Source organism: Cinclus cinclus, chromosome Z (assembly GCF_963662255.1).
Source record: "Cinclus cinclus chromosome Z, bCinCin1.1, whole genome shotgun sequence".
In the NCBI taxonomy this organism is placed as follows: domain Eukaryota; kingdom Metazoa; phylum Chordata; class Aves; order Passeriformes; family Cinclidae; genus Cinclus; species Cinclus cinclus.
The window spans coordinates 54,272,102-54,290,604 of record NC_085084.1 but is presented as its reverse complement, the minus strand read 5'-3'; positions in this window follow the sequence as shown (position 1 = coordinate 54,290,604).

Genomic DNA, 18,503 nt, shown 5'->3' with positions numbered 1-18,503 from the left:
ATTTCTCGAATATATTATCACATAAGTAATTTAAAACTATCTTTCAGATTGTTTCTTGTGTGAATCTAAGCATTCAGTAGAAGCATAGTTATGCTCGAAGTCATTGGAAGCCCTTTTCAAAATGATCCAAAACTGCCACCTTCTGGATATTTTCTTGCTTCTTACATGAGCCAAAAGCAGAGCTGTATGTGTTTGGCTTGGTTGTAGTTTGGAACTCTGATTTTTTTTTTTTTTCAGGGCAAGTTGTATAGCGAACAAAATACACAACAATGAAGCATGCTTACTGCGTTTATTTTTGGAGAGGGAAAAAATAAAATTAGTATCAGTCTGTCAGTTGAGCACACAGGAGCTGGACTTTCCTTGGCCTTCAGCTGGATACAGCCCAATATCACAGGCTCTGTATCAACTGTTATTTTACGGCACGTGCTCTTTCTTGCATTATACAAATAGCTAGCACCCATATCTTGTCTGCTTTTGCTGTAGTGTTTCTTCCATATTTTTCAACCATCTATTTTTCCCTAGTTATGCTGGGTTCTGTTCTTTTAGGGCCTTTTCTTCAAGTATTAAGTGACAGAATATATTGCACTTTCCCCACAGTGATACTAGAGCAGGTGAGTGAAGAATAGAAAATTGAGTGCATTTTTTCAAACATGTTCAGAATTGTCAGAATTTTACTAATTGGTAGCCACAAGGATTTTTTTTTTTTTTGTCCTTTTCTTAAGACAGATAAAGTTGAACTCTCAGCAGAAGTAGAATTTCATGGCTTATTGTTGGGATGACAGCATGATAAAAAAATTAATTAATCATTGTCTTTTGTTTGAAGGACAAGAAACAGTGCCATCCCAATCTGATAAACAAAGGTACCCCACAGTAAAACAGGTGTTCACTCCCCATCCACAAATATATATTGAAGGTGTTCGGGCAAAACAGCTGTTTCTCTGCAAATAACTTTCCCAGAGTAATGTATCTAACTAATTTCAGGGGTTTTTCTTTATATTTGAAAAGACTATCATTGCTGTACTTTTATATTCCACATCTGCTTTCAGTTAATAAGCTGCTAATATGTGTAGTTGCTTAAGAAACATAATACTTAAAAATTAAGAGCTAGCTACATGATAGCTAGTTTTTACAGTATGGACTATTATGCTGAATCACACAGAGTTTCATTCTCGAGGTTAAAGAACAAATAAATAGTGTATTATCCATGGAACTCATGCCCAGTATATTAGAAAAAATTCCAGACAAAATGCAAGAAAAAAAAAATCTTATATTGTTCAGAAACTGACAGGTTTTTTAGAAAGCTTCAAAGTTTTCTTTAGGGCTTACATCTTGTACACAAGACAATAAGAAATATATTGAAGTATTCTTCTGTCTTCTCTATTTAGCAAAGTCTCCCATGTAGGCAGCTAGTTTCTTCATTCATAGCAGAATAGTTTCTCTGGCAAAACAATGCAAAGCAAAAAGCAGCCAACCAAAATAGTAAGTAATAAATAAATAAACCCCAGAAAAAAATCAAAAAACAAAAACAACAAAAACACAAGTCTTTAATTTTCTACTGAAATAACAGAATGCAATAACACATTTCTATCTCCTTTAAAAAATAGGTGTTTAAACAAAACATAAATATTTATGAAAGAAATATTTAAGAATGAAATCTCTTATTTTCTTTTCTTTATTTATGAATCTATTTTGGTTTTGGTTTTGAGATAAGGATCAATCTGAAATTCAAAATAATATATTTACCTCGGCAAAAGATGGAGGAACTACTCTGTGATGACAAACCACAGAGATCCACAATCAATTCCTGCTGTTTGAATTTTCAGTAAAGAAAAATGAATGAATAACCTACTGCTGACCATTGGTCATCTCTGAATATACACAGAAGCAATCAATAAAAAATCTTTAAAAATTGCTTGCAAATTTATGGTTTCTCTAACAACATCCCCAATACAAAAACACACTTTAGGGAAACTAATTTTAATAAATTGAATATTTTGATTGCCAAAACGCACACAAAATGAATATTCTTTCAGTTACTGAGGGTTAGTATACTATGTCAAGTAAAACTCTCTTGCACAGCGCCTGTAAAAATGTGAAGCAGTACAACAGTAAGTACATAAAAGTATACAATTCTTCCATTATTGTTTTTTCAGGTAATTGAGGCTCGTCTGCTTCCAGTCCTCCCATTTTTGTTTCAAATTACCTACCTTCCAGTTCCAGTTTATATAGAGTTCCTGGTTATATGGTTTCTCAGTGTTTCTGTGCAAGAGCAAACCATTTTCAGACACGTCATATTGAGCTTTCTGCATGGTATATTAGTAGGTCGTCTTCATCTTTAGAATATTGCAGTGTTACAAAGAAAAAAAAAGTGAAGTGGTTCTCCATAATTAGGTCAGAAAAATAAGAAAAATAATAACTTATATACCACAAACATTAGAATTAAATTAAGGACAACAGATTCCATTAAAAAATTTAGTTAAATTGATTTCTCTAGTAGGAGCTTGGTAAGATTAGACACTACATCAAAATGAATTGGTTTAGATTAGGGTCAGAATAATCACACTGCACACTGCAGCAAAGTTCACAGCTAACTCAGATCACAGTTTGATATTGGTTTTGCAGATAATTCATGATGGAAGAAAATGAAGTAACATAGTAACTAAAAAAACTGAAGGATAGACAGTTATTACTTGATTGGATGATTTTAATTTTTTGCCCAGTGAATCTAAGTCTAACATTTTGCAGTTTTCTAATTTGTAGGGTTGGGTGTAATGCAGAGTCACTAGGTAAGAGCATGAGGTGGACAGAGAACAGAGCTGGTCAGACAGCTGTAGCTTAACATTCCATGGAGATGGATTGCCTAGCAAGGTCAGAATTTAAAGAATATAATTTGAATTCATCTATTCTTAATAAGTTCACCTAAATTTTGTCAAAATCCAAGTTTTCATCAAGACTAAAAAGTAACATTTAAAGTTCTATGGGCCTGATTTTTTCAGCATCCAATTGAAAATTATTTTGTATTTGTATTTGTAATTACTCATGAAATCACATTGAAATAAAACTGGATAAAATGAGGATAAAACATAACTAAGGGGAAAACAACAACAACAAGAAAAAAAAAAAAAAACACAAAAAAACCCAAAAAAACCCCTTCCGTGGGAGCTCGGTTTTCCTCCATGGAAACTCTCAATTTTCCATAGGAAGCATGAATATTTATTGGGTTTTATTATTTTCATAAATTGTATAATTTTTAAAAAGCCAGTTATTTTAGTATTTCCCATCCCAGAGTTTAGCAAATACATAGAGAAATTTCTCAAACCCTTATTTTTAGAATTTAAGTAATCATTTAAGATTTTCTTAAATGCATCTGCAAAGCACTATTGTTGTAATTTAGCCCTTCTTTTAGAAAGGAAAAACACTTCTTCAAATTAAATGCTAATCAACATTAAAGAAGTTACTTTTCACACCTCCTACAGAAAATTGTAGTTCCAGCTAAATGACCCTCAGCCCCAGTCCCACAGCCTCGCCTTTTGGCATGAAGAATTCCACTCCACTGCCTTGGGGTATTTCCCCTGAGGTACTTCCAGCTCAGATATAGGTTTTTATTCCACTGGGACCCCAAAATTGGATACTAGAAGCATATCCTGTTGCAGTCTGGTGAGTGTCAAGGAGAAGGGACAGTTTCTACCCTTCCCTGGCCCTTAGGTCTGTGCTCTATTCACACCACCTCAGACTCCTCACTGCTGCCCTGGTGTGCATGACTTCAAGGGAGCTCCCTAAGGTAGTGGCATTAAAGAAATTTGCCTGCCCAGCCATCGAGGAACTGCTCTGGCAGTCTGTCTCACACCACCTGATCTGGGACTACACCACTTCACAGCCACACCTCACACCTTGCACAGTCAGACCAGGTCTCCACACCAGCTCAGCCCCAGGTTTCCCATAGCAGAGTCTCGGGTGTCCAGATCCTTAAATAACACAATCATGATGCAATAACTAAATAATAAAATGACAGCTCCTGCTGGTGCCTCCAAGGAGACACCCTGAACAAAGGAACTCCAGGACTTTTATATCCTCACAGTAACAGAATCACAGAATTAACTAGGCTGAAAAAGACCTTTGATATAATCAAGTCCAACCTATAACCTAACACCACCTTATGGCACTGAGTGCACATCCACTCTTTTTTTATACACCTCCAGAACAGTGAGTCCATCACCTCCCTGGGCAGACCATTCCAGTACCCAATCATGCTTTCAGACACGATTTTTTTCCTAAACTGTCCGACCTAAACATCCCTTGGTGCAGGTTAAGACTATGTTCTCTCATTCAGTCAGTGGTTACCTGGGTGAAGAGATGGACCCTCACCCTGCTACACCCTCTTTCAGGAAGCTATAGAGAGTGATAAGGTCATTCCTGAGCCTCCTTTATTACAAGTTAAATACTCCCAGTTCCCTCAGCTGGTCTTCATAGGGCTTTTGTTCTAGACCCCTCATCAGCCTTGCTGTGCTTCTCTGGATACATTTGAGCAGCTCAATATCCTTCCTAAACTAAGGGTCCAGAACTGGGCACAGCTCTGAAGGTATGGCCTCACCAGTGTTGAGTACAGCAAGACAATCCCTGCCCTTGCCCTACTGGCCACCCTATTTCTGGTACAGGCCAGGATAACATTGGACTTCTTGGGCACTGCTGGCTCATGTTCAGCTGCTGTAAGTCACTTCCCTGAGGTCCTTTTCTGTCTGGCCACTGCCCAGTCACTCTGCCCCAGCCTGTAGCGCTGCATGGGGTTGTTGTGGTCAAAGTGCAGGACCTGGCACTTGGCCTTATTAAACCTCACATATTTGGATTCAACCCACCTATCCAGCCTTTTCCTCTGCAGAACCCTCCTACCCTCCAGCATATCAACATTCTCTCCCAGTTTGGTGACTTCTGCAAATTTGCTGCTGGTGGACACAATCCCCTCATCCATATCATCAATGAAGATATTAAACAGTCCAAGCTCAAGAAATGTTGGGGTCACCATCTCCTGCTGTCTCTGCATGTCCTGTTCCCTGGCCAACTCCAGGCCCCTAGGCCCTTTTTCTATGCAAAAGGTGAGCAGGTCACAGCCTCTAAACCTGCAGCTTGCTCTGCAGTGCACTTGGAGTTACCTGCACCAAATGTGTTCTTCAGCAGTGGATCTGAAAGGAACACAGAAAATAATCTGCTCAGATGACCATTCCTTTAATTAGTATGTGTGGAGAATGACTATATATATGTGTGTGTGTATATATATACATATATATATATAACGACCTTCACATGTTCAACCCTCACTGAAACCCAAGACTAAAGTACAGAGGTGGTAGACTAGAAATGCAAGGGATTCCAAAAGCACAACTGTAGGGACTGAGATGCCTTTAAAATCCTCCTGCCACAGATATTAGCCTGAAGGAATCTGGGGGTGGTAACCTAACTGGCAGATAATACTAGAAGAGGTAGCATGGCAGTGGCAAAGGATTTGACAAATTAAGATATGTGAGTTGTGGCTCTTGCAAGGAAAATGATGTCTTAGATCCACACAACACATCAGAGTGTCTGTCATTCAGTAATTTTTGTGAACTTTATATACCTGAGCCAGGCCCAGCATGTTTTCTAGCTGGGAATATACACTATCAGGATATTTTTTTTTTAATGACAGGACATTTCATTGCTTTTTGTTTCTATAGAAAGGAACCATAACCTCATTCTTGTTAGAAAGGGATTTTTCAAAGATAACTATTGCAAACCATTGCAGGTGACCTCACTGTAACTGTAATAAATATTCAGAGTCTTACTTACAAGTAGCTGACAAAACAGTAGGGTATTAACTTGCATACCTTCTGGATTTTTGTTATAGTCCTTTCTGAATTTTGGGGTTTTTTTAATGAGTCCTATGCAAGAAGTAAACCCTTCCAAGAAAAGGAAATAAAAGCAATTTTTTTAACCCTCAGCTTCTGTTCGCCTCCTCAGCAGCTGAAGAACAATTTCAAACAGTAAACAAAGAGGTAATGAGGCACAACAAACATATCCTTAGATAGTGCTATTCCTATAACAGCATCACAAAGTGCCATCCCAGTGCTACCCAAACAAAGATTTCAGGCTGGATCAGCATCTCATGTTAATCAGCCTTGCTTTCGTTACTTTAACAAATTATTTAGGACTGTGTAAGTTGGGGTAGATTCAGCAAGTGCTGATCACTGATCATTCTGCTTCATTTATGCTATTGTCTCCTGTGAGGGGTGCCTGCTACTGCAGTTTCTGAACCAGAAACTCATATGCAACAATACACTCTTCTGAAAACTTCATACACAGCATTTAGCTTCAGTGAGCATAATAAAAAGGCTAAGAAATATGTTAGCTCTGCTAAGGGCATCCTCGGCAGCTGGGTACAGCAGGTTGTTTTTATTAAGGTGTGATAGTTGACATCTTGCCCCTCAAGGAAGATTGCACATCGTGTATAAACTCTGAACAGTTATGAATTATCTCTCTTTTCCTCCAGATTTTGTCAAGCACTCTAGGTGCAGAAGCTCAGAACAAGTGTTCAGAAATAAAACACAGTCATCCATAGATCCCCAAGATGATCAAAGAGTTGAATGTGGTCTTATGCAAATATTGACTGGTAGCTTTCAATTAAAAAATAACATACTGTTGGATGTGTAGTATTTTAGAAAACAATATACCAAAATATGACTTAACCAAAAATGAACTTCCTATTCAGTAGCAGGTCAAATGAATTTACTCTGGTAAAAGGGAACCATGAATGAATATTCCAAAAATTAACACTGATTCTGTCTTAAATTTTCAAATCATTAGGGGCATTTCAAGACATATTGAACTCACAAATCTGTCCTGCATAGATCAAATAGAATTGTGACATATGGAGAAGCAAGTGAAGGACGATGGGAATAAAAATATTTTCTTGGTAGGTCACATTACATTGTATGCTGTGCTGTGAGAATACTAGGTGTGTTTGCTAAATAAGTGACAATACTAAGGGAAATAATTAAAGGAAATAATTATAACAATTCTGGAATGTACACATAATACTGTGCCTCAGACATTACACCAGCTGCTGAGTTATACTTGCTTTTAAATTGTTAGCACTGAAACCTAGCCATGCTTGGGACTCAAGTGGAAAAGTCTTTTCCAAGCCCTTTTTCCTGATTCCAACCTGGAGACGGTTAATTTTTTCCAGTAGCCAATAGTGACCATGGCTATAACCCAGAGGTTATTCTATACCACCTCAAGTTACTTTCCAGGGATTGGGCACGGGCTTCCTTTGGGGTCGCACAGCTTGGCGGGTGGTCAGTATTGCCAGGCTCCATGCGGTGAGCAAATGTAAATCATTCACCTCTCTTGTACACCCTGTTATCACTTTTGCTCTTACTCTTTGTTTCATTATTTCCTTTTTGTTTTCAGTGAATTGTTCTTATCTCAAACCATGATCTTGACCTTTTTTGCATCCAGTTCTCTCCAGCCCACCACAGTGACATCGAGCAGTGCACTGGAGTGCTGTGGTAGGGTCACTACATTGAGGAATACCATTCCTAAACCAAAATACTCTTATAAGAGTAGTCAAAAAGATCACTGTGACAGTGGTCCAATGCAGACAAAGGCAGCTTAGAGAAAGAAAGTGTGGAGACTTCATCATTGGAAATATTCAATGTTCAGCTGGGCATGACCCTGAACAACCTTCTGCAGCTGACCTTGTCTGATGGGCCACAGGCGACACCTGGGGACACAGTTTATTGTTGGACATTGGGGAGTTAATGGCTGGACTCAAGGATTTCAGAGGTCTTTTCCAAACTTATTCTATGATTCTATAACCATGCAACATCCAAAGGTGTGAGCCAGGTTCAGCCATGCTGTCATTCTCAAGGCCTGCAGTATGCATCACCAGATTTCCAAATCAAACGGGTCATCTTTTTACCAACATGCCTCCAACATGGTTTATGTCAAACATTCATGTTACTATTCCGTATCTGACTTTTAGCTCTTCAGGTCTCTACAGAAGAGAAAACAAATCAACATGGAAGTCATAATCAGTCCCTGTACACCTCTTATCTGTCATGTTTCTGAAAATAAAAAAGCATTGCTGGACTTTCTAAAAAATATGCATTACTGTATTCACCACAAGCAGAATTTCAATGGAAATATGAAGCAGAATATTGCATAGTCTGTTTTCTATGTCATTTTGTTTGCTTTTGAGTTTCATCTATGGAATTTCAAATCTGTAACAAATGTTTATCTAGGCTAGATAAGAGATCAATGAACCAGCAAAAATATCACACTGTGAAAATGCAGGACATTCTCTCATTTTTAACATCTGTCTTGGGAGCCAATATTCCTCTTCCTTGCCAATCTATATTCCAGTGTGAATAAATGGAATCTAGTTCACCCCCATTGTGCTATACTCCTTGGTTTGCAATACAGATATAATTACTAGGGTACAAGAAATGTTTGCTCTGCTCTGCTCTGGGGTGGCCTCATCTTGAATATTGTGTGCAGCTTTGGTCACTGCAACAAAAGAAAGATATTAAATTATTAGAGGGCATTCAAAGGAGGGAAAAAATACTTAGACAAAAAGATGCATTTAATCTGAGAGGGATAAAAATTAAGTTACTTGTGTGGTTTTGGGAGTTTTTTAGAGAGATCAATTTCATCATGTGCTGCAGACTTCAGCCCCACAAATAATGATCTCAGCACAAATGATGAGAGCTGGAATGAGTCTCCACAACAGAAATACTGTTTTAAAATGTTTAAACATGCCCTACTGTTGTGACAATGAGCGTAGAAGCACAGCAATATTCTCTCACATTCTCTGTAGGTATCTAAGGAAAATAGTGTAATGTTAGCTTTCAAATGCATAAGATAAAAAATACTTAGATTACTATTACATAAAGTCTTCAAATTACTTTATGCCCAGCTTAGCTGAAGTAGATTGCTTTTGAAGTATTGTGTTTTAGCTATAGAATGGTACAATGATAACAAATGCAATAAGAATTGTTTTTACTCTAGAAAGCAATAGCTACTGGGAAGTACCCTAAGGCCTGAAGAGTATCCATAATCCATTTCATAGGATACAGAGTTACCCTAATTTTATCAAAACTATAGAGAGATTTTCAGGACTGTCTCTCATCTTCTAACACCTGTCTTGGGAGCCAATATTCCTCTTCCTTGCCAATCTATATTCCAGTGTGAATAAATGGAATCTAGTTCATCCCCATTGTGCTAAACTCTTTGGTACATATACTTGGATAAAATTCTATTTTGACACTGTGTTTGTGTTCTGTGTTTGTGTTTGTGGATGTGAGACAAGCTGTTCTGTGCATTAAGGCTAAAACATTCCCTACAGTACATGAAAGTTAAGCCCACTGCAAAGTAGATATGCTGAACTATACTTCCTCCATTTCTTAGTGCATATATTTCAACAAAATGTGGTATGGAAATAAGTCTAAAATAAAGGCCTTGGTAAAACTATGTAAAAGCACCAAATCTGGTGTTAGTTTCCCATTCATTCTGTGCCCATTCTCACGCATCGTAGGAGTGCTCAAGTACTAATTCAACAGTTAAATCCAGAGGAATTGTACAATTTTGTGCAGTTGGATGGTCAAATGGAAGGAAATAAATTAACAAAATTAAGAACTGCTGTAGTTCTTAATATATGTTGGGAAAACTCTGTTGGAGATACAGGGCTAAAGAGAGTGTAAGGGTAAGATGTGCAAGAAAAGAAGGAACATTTCGCATCTGGAGACAGTAGCAGTTCTGAGGAAAGCGTTATCCACTTGGGAGGAGCATGAGTGAAACCCAGACAAGCCTACCTTGTTGTGCCAAGTTTGCAGAAAATGTATACATAACTTCAATTCCAAGCTTTAACTATACTTTAAACAGCTCTTTCTGCCTCCTTTACTTTTTTGGGTGTGCTCAGGTTTTTTTTCTATTATTATTTTTCATTACGAGCTGAAATTAATTCAGCTAAAATTATCTTGTGTAAGTTCTAAATCTTATTACAAAGGCAGAAAGTGTATGTAACACAGCAGCACACAGCCAAAAGAAGAATGGCTGTGACCTTGAGAAAAGAAGTGACAACTCCAACAAAAAAAAATAGAGATAACAGAGATACACATCTAAGAGGAAACAGGAGTCTATAGGGAGCAAGGAAAGTGAATGCAGAAAAAGCAGAGCCTCCCAGAAGCCCTCCCCAACACCAGCTGGAAGGAATTGGTCACAGGCAAAAATGGGTCATGAAAGAAAGTTCTTTAATATCTCACAGCTGTGCACAATCATTACAAGGTACAGAAAGTACTGGATCTGAAGAGAAAATACCTAGCTATGGTTTCTGTCTTTCCTTGTATAAGCAGGAGACATTGAAAATATTGAAATCTTTAGCAAAGAAATAGTTGTATTTTTCCTACCATCTTTCTGAGGGTTTTATGATTGTGCAAACCAGGAAAGAAATATCAGAGAAAGATTAGATGTAAAATTCCTGCTTGAAAAATGACCAGGGGAAAAAAACCCCCAAACTATTAATAACATTAAAAAAAAAAAATTAAAAAAAAAAAAAATAGAAAAAACACACCCCCAACTAAGAAATACAGTGTAGGGAAAAGTCACACTGTGCATACACAGCACCTGCAGAAGCAAGAGGACAAAAACTTCCTTATCTGATATTTATAATTGATTGCCTCTAAGGTTTGACAGGCAGCCAATAACAGACACAGTGAAAAAAACAATTAGGTGGAATTCAGGCTTTATTCATCAGTAGACCTCTAAATTTTGTCTTAGTTTTTATCTGTAATTAAGGTCTGACATCTGCAATATAGTTATAATTGCTACTGTACAAGAAATGTTTGCTCTGCTTTGCTCTGCACTGGGGTGGCCTCATCTTGAATACTGTGTGCAGCTTTGGTCACTGCAACAAAAGAAAGATATTAAATTATTAGAGAGCATCCAAAGGAGGGCAATGAAGATGGAGAAGGGCCTTGAGGGGAAGGTGTATGAGGAGAAGCTGAGGTCACTTGGTCTTTTGAGCCTACAGGAGCAGCTGAGGGGAGACAGGGATCTGAGGGAATGGCCTGAAGTTATGTCAGAGGAGGTTTAGGTTTGATATCAAAAAAAGTTTCTTTACCCAGAGGATGGTTGGGCACTGGAACAGCTCCACAGGGAACTGGTCACAACGCCATCCTGAGAGTTTAGGAAGTGTTTGGACAATGCTCTCAGTCACATGGTGTGACCCTTGGGGCTGTCCTGTGCAGGGCTAAGATTTATACTCGAGGAACTTTTTGGGTCCCTTCCAGCCTAGCATATTCTGTGATTCTGTGATAAATCTTTCCACTGCTGCTCTATGTATTGTATCAGGGAACTGAGAGGGATAAAAATTAAGTTACTTGTGTGGTTTTGGGAGTTTTTTAGAGAGATCAATTTCATCATGTGCTGCAGACTTCAGCCCCACAAATAATGATCTCAGCACAAATGATGAGAGCTGGAATGAGTCTCCACAACAGAAATACTGTTTTAAAATGTTTAAACATGCCCTACTGTTGTGACAATGAGCGTAGAAGCACAGCAATATTCTCTCACATTCTCTGTAGGTATCTAAGGAAAATAGTGTAATGTTAGCTTTCAAATGCATAAGATAAAAAATACTTAGATTACTATTACATAAAGTCTTCAAATTACTTTATGCCCAGCTTAGCTGAAGTAGATTGCTTTTGAAGTATTGTGTTTTAGCTATAGAATGGTACAATGATAACAAATGCAATAAGAATTGTTTTTACTCTAGAAAGCAATAGCTACTGGGAAGTACCCTAAGGCCTGAAGAGTATCCATAATCCATTTCATAGGATACAGAGTTACCCTAATTTTATCAAAACTATAGAGAGATTTTCAGGACTGTCTCTCATCTTCTAACACCTGTCTTGGGAGCCAATATTCCTCTTCCTTGCCAATCTATATTCCAGTGTGAATAAATGGAATCTAGTTCATCCCCATTGTGCTAAATTCTTTGGTTTGCAATACAGATACAATTACTATGGTACAAGAATTGTTTGCTCTGCTCTGTACTGGGGTGGCCTCACCTTGAATATTGTGTGCAGCTTTGGTCACTGCAACAAAAGAAAGATATTAAATTATTAGAGGGCATTCAAAGGAGGGAAAAATACTCAGACAAAAGGATGCATTTAATCTATAGCCTTTATTATCTAAAATCACATCCTCAGATGACACAATTTTTTTTATTTTTAACACTGAACATGATTTTAACTCTGGAAATGTTATTCGTACACAGAGCATCAGGAATTTGGCCCCAGACACAGTCAAGGGAACTGTTTGTTGGTTATATTACAGTGATGTGATACACAAACTGACCTGCAACAAAAAAAGTCAAAGAAAGTGAATTTAGAAATAGTATCTTGGGAGATACTGAAGAACCAGCGCAGGTACAAGCATTCACTACCACGGTTGTCAATGGCAGGCAAGAGTTAATGCCTCTTCAGCTCTCTCATAGGGCTCACATATTTTGTTTCACATATTCTTTGACAATGCACGAGGCTTATAAGTCTCTATTGCAGTTTAACCTATTTAACCACCTATTGTGATTTAAATGCCACAGAAGCTTGCACTTATCCCCATCTCTGGATCCCATGGTGGCATGGAGGAAGAACTGAAAGAGTAAAAGTGAAAAAGCAAATTAATGGATTGAGATAACAAAATTTTAATAATTAAAAATAAGTAAAAAATAAGCTTTAAAATTGTAGAGAAAATAGAAAGAATAAATAACAAAGAGAGAGGGAAATAAAACCCTCATCAGAGCATTTGCTACAATCCATGAACCATGATATAAATAAATTACTGTGTATTTTTCTCTTTCAGCCATGCCTAGAGCCACTTGGATAGCTTTCACATCTGCATACTGACTAGGTTCAAGTTCTCCTAAGTTTCTTCAACATTTTGGGAGACCCCACAGAGGAACTTTCCCCTTTTGATGTTTCCCACAATACAATGGGATCAATATTTGAACATATTGCTTTTCAGTTTCTGGTAATTTAATGCACAGTATGGCATCCTCAGCACAAGTTACCTCCTCTAACAATTCTCCCAAGTTTCAGTCCTCTAGAGAGTACACGATCACTTTGAGGGCTTCTGTGCAGTCAGATTTTCCCATCTGAGCCTGTTGCATTGTCAGTGCAATCCACTTACTCCATGCAGCATCACACACATGAATGGACCTTCCTATTTTTACATCCAGCCCAGCACATGCAACTGAGATAACAAAAGAACCTGTGCTTCTGTGTCAACTACTTCTGAAGAAGTTGTAATATCTTCATATGCTGCTAATATTTCATTTTCTTTTGGAATGCAACAGACTTCACATCCATTATATCCTGGGCTCTAAAACCTTAGACTTTAACCTTTGTCTCTCCAGGCACTTTCTGCCAGAAGATCCTGCTCAGGTATAATGCATATTTTTCACATTTTGTCATCTCTGGACTGGGCAAAGTGCTACAGCACAAACTATCTCCCATTTAATTTGCTTAAAGTCTTGCTCCTTCTCAAAGCCCCAATCAAAAGCATTCTCCTTCCAGGCCATTCAACAGAGAGGGCTCACAGAATAATTAGAAAAATAAGAATATGCAGAATATGCTCAGAATATGCATTCTTCAAAAACTCACAACACCTAAAAAGGCTTGTGTTTCTCTTTCATTACTTAGTGGTGACAAAGCTGTTATTTTATTGATCACATACTCTGGGATATCATAATGTCCAACTTGCTATTTTATTCCTAAAAACTGAATCTCTTGTGCATGTCCTTTGACCTTACTTTGCTTTAGAGCAAAATTGCCTTTTGTAAGAATCTAAATTACTTTTCTTCCCTTCTCACACACTTCTTCTGCCATGCTATCTCACATACTAATGTCATCAATATACTGTGAGTGCTCAGGAGCTTCACCTTTTCTGCCATAGCCTTTATTAATCCATGACAGACAGTGGGACTGAAAGCCAGGCAGTTTCAGGTGTTCAGGATACTCCTCCACAAGGAATCCAGCTGTTACCTGCACTATGCTGCCAAAGGGATAGAGTTACCTACATCAGTAGTTGCCTAGCATTTGGAAGCCTTTGGCTCAGCTTCTTACCTGAGCTCTAGCGTGTCTAGTTTTTCTGGTGCAGCAGCACTCCATGGTGGTTACAATACTTCACTGCAAGTCGACATCAGCTGGATTTTTGCAGTAGCCATACAGGATTAAAAAAAAAAAAAAAAGATGGCTTTCCAGTCACCAGAATACTTTATGGATGATAGCCAAGGTGTCTCAGATGATGTGATATTGTCACCTGCCCAGTGACAGACTAGCAATTGTAATCTGTTGTTCTTTGGACTACATCAAGCCCACAAGAGAAGAATACTGTGAGAAACCAAGCAACCTATACAGCTGTTTAATTCATTCTCAAGGCAGCTACATTCGTTCCCTTAATTTTGTCCTGAAGTAGTTTCTGTCAACAATATACAGAACCTCCAGACCAGTCACAATAGAATGCTTTTAACACTCATTCCCAGTTAGGCATACCTCAGTCTCCAACATGGACCATTGCTGGGATCCTCCATCGGTCTAGAAATGCAGATGGATTCTTCCCTTTTGTAACCTTATCCTGTTACAGCACACTGCACAGCAGTGTCCACTAGTGTTTTATACTCATGTTGGGCTGATACATCAGGCAATGTCGGGTCACTTTGACAGATCCAGGTCTGTCTAAAATAGATTATCTTTGACAGAGGCTTTTCTGGATGTTGCTAATCCTTTATGCTGCTGTTACAGTCAGAGTGAGGGGGTGCAGTGTTTTATGCAGTTCAGTTCTGTGTTTTTCAGAGTCACAGTGGACTCCAGGTTTGCAGGTGTGACAGTCCTACAAACAAAGCCCTACAAGTCTTCCAGGGGTTTTGCAGTTTAGTTGTACTGGTTTATGTCATGAAGGAAGAGGTCTCTGACTGTGGAGTTTCCTGCCATCATGTCAGTTTGGGTGACAAGTATAATCAGGCTTTTGTACACTGGAACGCCCTCTTTCACCTGAGTGTTGCAGCCTCTCCCTAGTGATGTGTAAGGTCTTGGGCTGTGTAGCTGCAGGCCCAGCAGACACATTTGGGAGGACACCTTTAATTTAAATGCCTATTATTGACCTCCCTTGTGAATCCCTTAAATTTTGTATATCATGTGGCACTGTCTTTTAAATTGACATGAGAATGTTTTTTTTTGTCCACATGAAGTATTTCCTTCTGGTCTGTGCAACACTGTGGCAGTGCTTCCTTTGTTCAGGGCCTTAGCTTTTCTGTTAGTTTCCTGGAGTTTGTTAAGGCCTGGCCTATGGAATGTAGGTGTCTGGAGTCCACTTCTCCTCTTCCTCACTGCTTCTGATCTTCCTGCTGAAGTTTTAACACCCTCCCACCACTTCAATTCGTTTCTGATTGCAAATAGATCGTGTACAATCAAGGACAGTAACTGATGAAAATGAGTTGTTTCAGCAAATTAATTGTGAATTAATTGATGGATTTTTGTTGGTCATTTTCTTTGGGAGATGTACTCCATTTCAGATGCCCTGTACCATTTCAGTGCTGATGCTACAATATCAACTTTTATTGTATTCTGAGCAATTTTTTTTCAGGAGAAGAGGAACATGGAATCAGAAAAAATCATCTAGAAGTAGTTTTAAGGCTTTTCTATATTTATTTTGCAGAAGGATTTCAGATGTGATATTCAGCAGTGAAGTTTGCACATAATTATTTTAAGAATGCCTGTATATTTTTTCTTTTCATTGGGTAATATTTAATTTTTTTTTTTTTTTCAAAGATGTCTTACCTTTTAAAGGTCCCCAAACAGAAATTGTGAATTCAGGGCACACTGAAACAAAATCAAAAAAATCCCCAGTTAAAAGGAAAGAAAGCATATATATGGAAGAAATTTTGGTAGGTGCCAGAAAACTGATGGGTGGAAGAGATAAACATAAAAAGTTCATAAAACTGAAATCATGCAAAGTTGAAATTTCTCACTGGAAACAAATTTTTGCTTACCCTTTATTTAATTTCTTTCTCCACTATCTGTTAGTGTTTGCTTTAGAAGAAAAGTTTAATTGAAAACAAAGTTTTTCTCTTTGGAATTATAACACATTCTTTGTGATGAGGAAAATATGGTTAGAATTTGTCACCTCTTAAATGCTAGCTCACTGTAAGTGAAGGATATGCAATTCCTTTAGCCTTCTTAAGGTGTATACTTACGTGAAAATCCAGAAAACTCCATTTGACAAAAAATGGATATTAACAGATTTCTTTAGAGTTTTTTTATTAAAAACTTAAAAACAAATTTGAGTTATACTAAGCATTTGTACATTTCATGTTCTGGCTCAGCTTAAACAATCACAACAAATCTGTATCAAGCATTATATTTTTATTTTTTTTATACCCTTTGTGTTGGAGAAATTTGCTGGTACTCCTGCACAATTTTAATCTATTGATAAACATTTTAACCCTAGAAAGCAATTGCAGCTCTACAGCGATATGTAATCCAAGGTGTATTATATTCTTATTTTTTCAATATGATGGTGGAATCATTCAAACGAGAGTGTCTTCAACATACAGTGGGATGATTTACATACTGAAATTTCAAATGCTTCCTATATAAAGACTTGGATTACTTGCTGTTTATTCTTCTGTGGTATTTTTTATTGATCTTATTTACTTAAAATCTCATACTTTTTAGCAATAGCCTGAATTCTTATTCTAGACTAATTTGTTCTGAATTCATTAGTTCTACGCCTTTTGTAATAATTGTACTTTAGGAGTGCACAAGGTAGCCCTTATAAACCATCATAAACCATACTGAAATCCCTTCATAAAGTGAATAGCAAGTCATACAAATAAATTTTTTCTGTTGCAGGCTTTACGTCCTCAGTTCATGAAAATGTTTAGTTATATGGTTAGAGAAGAACAAAATGTTAGAAGAACTTACCTTTCAGATACAAGGAAAACATTTTGATACCTTGTAGATTATGGTGATAGATTAATTCCATGTCTTAATTATCTCAAATCAAAATCTGAATATTAATGTCTCCTATCCCAAAATTAACCAGAGTTGTCAATGGGATGACTACTTGTGAATTAGTTTGACTGAGATATAAGCATCAACAGAGCATGACTAAAACCTTAAACAAAATTTTTGCTCTGGACAGTAAAAATCTCAATAAAAATAAAGACAATAAGTCTGAGCTAATTTTGAGTAAGTATTGAAACTCTTAGCTTACATCCAGTGTGGTGGATTGTACAGTCCTGACATACTTACTTGAATATGGTCAGGCACTCATTCTGCTGCAAACTCTTAATCTGAACAGTAAGGCTCTTGGGTTAATAACAAGAACAGCAAAAGCAGCCCTTGCAGAAGCATGTTCTTTTTCTGTGTGAACTGTAGACAGATCACAGAAGCTGGGTGGGCTGAGGAGAGGCCTGAGTTAAGAATCTGTCTCTGACACCAGGTCAGGAGCTGGCACGCAGGCTATCTCAGGAACAAAACCTAGCCAGGACTACTACAAGCTATCCAACACTACTCTTGCATTACTCTACTTATGTGGCTTACGGTAAAGGCACAGTTTAGTTTTTATTTGGAAAGAATTGTTTTATTGCATAATATCTCACTCAGATAATAAAATCCCTCCTAGGATAGAATATTTTTATATCCTTTTTATCAAATGAGCATGGCAGTTTTATTTAGCAAAATACAGAATGAACTTTGGAAATAAGCAATCATTTTATTAGAACTAGCAAGCTGCATAATGTGTCTCAGTTAGCTGAATGTTATATTTCATAAGAAAACCCTGAGTATTATAAAAAAATATTATTCTAAACTGCCCAATAAAAACTCTGTAATAAAAGAACATCTTGATTTTTTTTTTCTGCTAGAGCTGTCTTCATTGAAAGTCAGAGAATCAAAGAAAATACTATAGTATGAAACAGAATGCAATTCAGTGTAACACTGAATACAACATACATTTATTTAATTACTGTGATGTAGATGGCTCGTGAATTGTAAAATACATTCTGGTTTCACAGCAATAAGAAATCAGGCAGATAATAAAAATTCTACAGAGTAAACTTCCATGGCACACAAAATTCTAACTCATTTTAAAATAGTACTTTTTATTTCTGTGGCATCTTCTTGCTACAAGTCTTTAATAAAATTTACAGGCAATAAATAACAAAACATTGTAACACCCTCACAAACAATATAAAGCATCTTGGATGACTACCGACCCATAGAGTGCTAAAATAATTCTATATAACTTATTCTGTACTGCTCAGCTTTCAGGAAGGGTGATATACCAGAGTGTCAAGAGCTGACTGTTTGTTTTTTGTAATTTTTAGCTTTTGTTGCACATTTTTCTAAAGACCAAATATGTTTCATTCTAAACTACTATTCTAGGCCCTTCAGTTATTTGTCAGACATATTTTT